Raw genomic sequence first — 6,394 nt, 5'->3', positions numbered from 1 at the left:
CAGGGGTGCAGAGCACGCAGACGGCTCCCACCCGGGCGGAATGGGCCAGTCGGTTGTGGGTCCCCAGGGAACGCTCCGGCTTCCGATCTTTCCTCCAGGCGCGTCCGCGGCCTCTGAGCCCAGCGCCCCCGGGAAGGCTGTTTCCCAGCTTGTCGCTTTGCCTCTGGCAGGCCCAGCTAGCGCCGCAGGTGGAAGTGTCAGCCCTCCTCATATACCTCAGGGTCCCCTTAAACTTAGAAGCTGTGAGGTCCAGGACTCCCTCCCCTCCACCTCCCCTTGAAGAAATTTGGAAGAGAATTAAATTCAAGTCGCATGATGGGACAGAAATGTGCACATCGATTATCTTTCATCAAGCTCCGGAGGCTTCCTGATTCCACCTTGGGTAAAGAAAGATGGATGAGCAAATGTTATGAAACATCAATAAGCCAAACTGCTGAGGTTCCCACATTTGCAAGTTGAACCCTCCTGGAGTCATACAAAAGTACTGACACCTACATGTCCCAGCCTCAGACCGGGGTTTAATTGGTCTGGTGTGTGGCCTGAGATTTGGGATGTTTGTAAAGTCCCCAGGTGATTCTAATGAGCAGGCTCGTTTTGGAACCACAGAACCAAAGCAACTATACTAATAATTGTTGAACGATGGCACATTATCTCATTTAATCCTGGGGTGACCCCCAACTATTATTGTTTCTCTTTTACGGAGGAAATAAGGTTTTAATGTTTAAGTAACCTGTGTGAGATTGCACACCTAATGGCAGAGCTGTCTTAAGGCACTTGCACAGAACTACAGAGTTGAATTCCGGTCCTGAAGCATATCTTGCCCTTATTTAGTGCTGTTCTTGCTGGCAGTGTTTACCATGAAAATGCAATGAAGTGTGTGAAGTGTCACAGCATGGTGTATTAATGTCCCAAAATGTAAATTCCATGATAGTAGGGGCCTTTATTTTTTTGGTTTGGGTTGTGTGCTCAGGTCCTGGAGTATAACAGAAGCTTAACAAATATTTATTAAATGAACTACTGATTTAATAAATTAATGTGAATCGAAGTATATATAATTAAGTATTTGCTATTTCGTATTTATTAATCTTCACCCATCAATAGTTAATATAAAGTTCATAAAAGGGGAATCGAGTACTAAAAATATCAGGTTATATATTCCAATTCAGTATTTGGACCAATTTTTCCCAGTTTAGATTAAAGCATACAAAATTAAGATATAAATTTGCTTCTCCTATCTTCTTTTTATTCTTATTATTGCAAGAACTTTCACTTTTAATCAGTTATTATTACTGACATTTAATTTCATTCTAGTTGATTGTTAGGTCACTGATTCCTAATTCAAAAGTAGCCATCATAATACACTTGACTTTGTAGCACCACTACCACACCTGTGTCTGGCCTATACTATGCACTCGATATCTATTGCCTAACCAGATTCATAAATGAATGAGTCTATCTAGACAAGCAGAAAGGCAAATCAGCTAATTGTTTCTATTAATATTGATCCTATAATGCCTTTTATTATAAGTGCTGCAGGTGGAAGTGTCAGCCTTCCTCACATACCTCAGGGTCCCTTTAAACTTAGAAGCTGTGAATAGGCAGTGGAGGTTCAGGCCTCCCTCCCCTCCACCTCCCTTGAAGAAATTTGGAAGAGGTTTAAATTCAAGTCACACAATGGGACAGAGAAATGTGCACCTCGATTATCTTTCATTAACCTCCAGAGGCATCCTGGTTCCACCTCAGATAGAGAAAGATGGATGGACAAATGTTATGAAACATCAATACGCCAGTATTTTTACCCATTTTAATCTAACAGTAGAGTTAAAAGCTAGTGTTCATTTTCTTAGTCTTGGGAAAAAAAGCATTATATACCATTCAACTTTGATATGCTTTAGCCAAAATCTTATTTTATTGATTTATTTTTGTACTTAGAGCAAATATATTAATTTTGCTCTGTTCACTATGAATCTTTAGATCTTATATACTATGTATTAACGATTTTTAACAGACAGACTTGTACAGAAAAAAGGACTAACTGTTCATTTGTATATCACACTATGAGAAGCAACAATTTTTTCTCCCTTTTTATATAGATATAAATAATTAGTTCCCTATCGTGCATATTTCGGGTAAAAGATATAGTTTCCACGTTACTTCATATGAAGTTATAGCAGCCACATTATGAGAATATCTTCTCTACAACAGGCATTTGAAATGCATGCTGTGAGGAGGATACCTCATTGTCTGGGCACTGCTTACCTGGAAGCTGCGACAGTACGAAGATCCTGGAACCACTAGCATGAGCCAGCAAAAAAGGTAAGAATTTTTGCCAAGTCAGACCCCCAGATCTCTACCTACAGTTTGGTGGAAACAGAGTGGTAAGAGTCCCTTTTGTTTATTATTAAATTTAAATTAGCAGGAGAACATATTTGTGAAACTAGTTTCTTGGGCTTAGTGACTCTTGGTTACTTTTTATAAGTACTCATGGGTTTTGTTGATTGTGTCTTTCTCCATCTCTGTCTTGTGTCTCTCCTTTCGGCTTGTTACATGTCCTGGGAACTTAGCCTTAATGACTGGTGAGAATATTTTCTCTCTGGCCCTCACCATCCAGTGGGTGCACTTCCTGGGGTGTGCTGTGCTTTCTGTCCAGCCACACCAAGCTCTCAAGGGAGTTTTCTATGTCTAGCCATTCCTGCCCGGACATGGTAAAAACAGGATCCTGTATTTACCTTTCTTCTTTTCTGCCAGTTGGAGGATGCACATGCTTCTGGCGGGCAGCAGAGTGAGTAGACTGCGGATGCAAGCTTAGGGAATCAGAATCAGGGGAAAACACACGATTCCTCGTGCTTTGGAATGGCTGTTTCTTATTCTGGGACTTAACTTGTATCTTGTGAGGGTTGCATCCTTTAGCATTCTCCTTTGAGAATGCCTCTTGTATTTATTTATACATTCTTATTGATTTGAGTCACTGTTAAGATCCTACTAATCAAGGCCAGACAGTAGATCCTTTGAATTGGAAAAACTTCTAAATTGAAAAGAAAGAAAATATTTTTTACAGAGCTCACATATTGTCATTAACAGCTAGTTATTAAGATACCCTTAATAAGATGGAAGGACAGAAATTATAATGAAAATCAAAGTCCGCTCAGACCCTTTCCTTCAGACATTTTTTTGCCTTCAGACATTTGCAGATATTATAAAAAATCAGGACATTGGAAATACAATTGTCCTATTCTTAAAGAAATAAAAGAAAAGGGAAAAATGGCAAATCTTGCTGAACACAACCTAAAAATTTTATGTCTAAAAGTTTGGCTTGGTAACTGTCAAGTTGGAAGCTCCAAAACATGGCCAGACAACAGTGTGAGCTAAATTCAATTTACAGTTGGGTCCTACCAATCTGCTGTCAGCCCTCAAGGAAATTATAACTTAAAATTACAATGTCAGTTATGAGCAGCATTCCAATTAGGTGAGGTCATTTAAAAATGCACTTAAAAGCAAGGGCTTCCAAATCAAATATACAGAATAATATACCTATATTTAATTGGTATGCAAGAGCCTCCATAAGGCTTCAAAAAAAAATTCTAAAATAGCTTCATTGAAGGATTTGTTGCAAAAGACTAATGCAAAATGAAAGAGATAAAAGTACCTAAAAATAAAGAACTGTAAGACTGACATTACCCCTTATAGGGGATTGTCCTCTAATATCATTTATTCCCTGATCTAAGAAGCATAATTAGAGAACTTCTTAAACCCCAGGAGGATCCTTAGAAATCTTTTGTAAATAGATTACCTCCTGAGCCCAGTGAGGAAGGGAAATAAAATTTCACATTGTCTCCTCCTTCCCAAATCCAAGCAATCAGTTATTGATTCTTTCTTTCCCAGGGATAGCTGTTGCCTGTGTCCTAAGAGTTTGGCTTGGCTTTCTGCTTGCCTGGGACATGCAAGCTGTCAGTTCTTTCTTTTTGCTATCAAAGGGAATGACTCTGGAAGTTAATAACTTTTTTGAGTTCATTTGAGTCCATGATACTATTTAATACTCCCAGAAATATTTACTGTTGTCCTAGCTGAAACCTGACAGGTATTTGAAAGGATTTAATAACTCTATGATAAAAACAATTTGGCCAAATTGACAGCTGGATTTCAGAGATTGATAGGAACTTAAGGTGGGAAGGGGTGCCTCCTCCGAAGCTCAAATAAAACTATGTACCCAGAGGGAAAGGAGCAAATTAGAGGTGATGTAGTTGGACAGGTAGATCAACTTATGATGTCACTTAAGTTATAACCGATTCTTTGGGAAATTGAGAGCATGTGTTCTTATCTTACAAATCTTGGCGAAACCAGAAATGCAGTCTAGAAGTAGTTCAAAGCTATCTTCAATTACTAAGACTGAAGAAAAAAATAGGAAATGAAGGATTTTTTGAAAGCACAAACTATTCTGGTTCCAAGATTGCCTTCTCTTTACAATATTAACAAGAAAAAAGCTTTAGTCATCTGAGCAGATGAACTTAACTTATTACCTGTCTCATGGCTAAAATTTTTAAATGAAGGGTGGGAGGTCTCTGTTTGCATCTGTCTGTATGTTTACATGTTGGTGTGGTATTTTTTTTTTTTAATCTCCGGACGGTATTGCTAATTTATAAAAGAGCTCCATTTAATTGGCTTAAACAAATGCTTATATTAAAAAAACTCAAAAACATAGTAGAAACTAACCAAATGCTTTTCAGGTTCACGTAGTCTGGAGAAATATTTGGTGTCAGCTAATTAAGTTTATTGGTTTAATTAAAACAGGCATGTCTTCACAGAGTTATCATCAAGTATAATACTTCTATTTTATCTAGGCTCATTAGTCAGATGAGTTTATATTATCTCTGTTGCAAAATTTGTTAGCAGGTCAAATAACTTGGTATGATGAAATTTTCACAGGTGATCTAAACATAATTGTTAAGAACAAGTGAATTAAATAGATGTAAACATAGAAAAGTTTTTTTTAAGGTGAATTCTTTGGTAATAATTATGTTTTATGTGTACTTAAAAATGATTTCCTAAATCTCTTTGATAACTTGAAACTTTTAAAGTTTTGCTACATTAAATTAAATGATAGAAATTCATTGACTATTTAGATCATTTCCAAATAAGATAAAATAATGAAATATTAATTACTGAACATAGGTTTATCTACATTTGGCTTCTTATTACTTTTGGCTTCCGATTACAGAGAAACTAAAGCTATTCGGGTTTGTTAGTAAACAAGTCTTTTGCCTCATTGAAAGACTATTCTGTGAAAAGCAAATATTTCTAGAAATTATAGAATATTTATAATTTATTAATCTCAAGAATATTGGTGTAACAGACAATTCACAATTGCTTACTTCTTAGTTTTCACTAGGAATTAAGGTTTCTAAGAGTTAAAAATTCCAATTAATATGGGAGGAAATTATACATTTTCAGTAATAGAAGGTATAAGCTATAGAAATACATTCTGAGCTAATTAAAAGAAAACGGTTCTAAAATAAGTTGGTTATTTCTGAATGGATAAGAGAATAAGAGACAAACAGGAACAAGGAAAGTCGTAGAAGGTTTGTGAAAAGAAATCTTGAGAAAGAAATTTTATGTGTGATCAAGCTGGATAAGATTGAATGCATTTGTTAGAAGGGTTGTTTTTTTTTTTTAATAAGCTTTAGTATCAATAGTGTATATTCTTAATATTCTTTCATCTGCTAAAAAGACAAAGTTTTTTCATACTATTGGTCTGCTCCTGATAACTGTGAAAATTCTTCTGCCAAGAAAGCAAAGATTCTGTGTTTTATCGAAACAGTTTTCTGTGTTGTATATCATCTTAATCAGATCTTTGATTGCTTAAGAAACCTAAATTTTCTCAATAGTAAGAGTTAAAGGCATTTCTGTATTTAAAATGCCCTTGCTGACTTTCATGCAAAGGCAGTAGCAACAAAAACCTATGGATATGTGACCTGACATTACAAAAGGACAGCTGTGTGTGATTTAAGTTAAAGCTCTTGAGATAAGGAGAGTACTCTGTATTACCCAGGTTGATCCAGTGTAATCCCAATGGTCCTTAGAAGAGGGAGGTACAAATTAGAAAAAGAAATGTGAGGATAGAAGCAGGGGTCTGAGTGATACAGGGCTATGAGCCAAGGAATTCAGGAAGCTTCTAGAAGCTGAATAAGGCAAGGAAACAGATTTTCACCTAGAAATTCCAGCACATAGTCCTCCAACCCATTTTCAGACTTCGGACATCCAGAATACTAAGATAATAAACATGTACTGTTTTAAGCCACTAAATTTATTGTAATTTTGACAACAATAAGAAACTAATACAGCTTCATGCTCAGGAAGAGCTTCAGATTTACAAGTTGCCTATGATCTCTAAATGAAG

At 36.4% G+C, this 6,394-nt stretch overlaps 1 protein-coding gene across 1 annotated transcript in view; it reads right to left on the bottom strand.

Moving 5' to 3' along the window:
• The window catches only part of ISPD (isoprenoid synthase domain containing), a 247,969-nt gene extending 247,845 nt beyond the window's left edge, over positions 1–124 (bottom strand). The window contains exon 1 of the mRNA XM_011362888.2: positions 32–124. The gene's annotated coding sequence lies outside the window, so the exon portion shown is untranslated. The remainder of the gene's footprint in view (positions 1–31) is intronic.
• Positions 125–6,394: the final 6,270 nt, after the last annotated feature.

Source organism: Pteropus vampyrus, unplaced genomic scaffold (assembly GCF_000151845.1).
Source record: "Pteropus vampyrus isolate Shadow unplaced genomic scaffold, Pvam_2.0 Scaffold4, whole genome shotgun sequence".
Taxonomy (NCBI): Eukaryota; Metazoa; Chordata; class Mammalia; order Chiroptera; family Pteropodidae; genus Pteropus; species Pteropus vampyrus.
The sequence above is the reverse complement of the archived record's forward strand: the minus strand, read 5'-3'. Positions and strand labels throughout refer to the sequence as shown.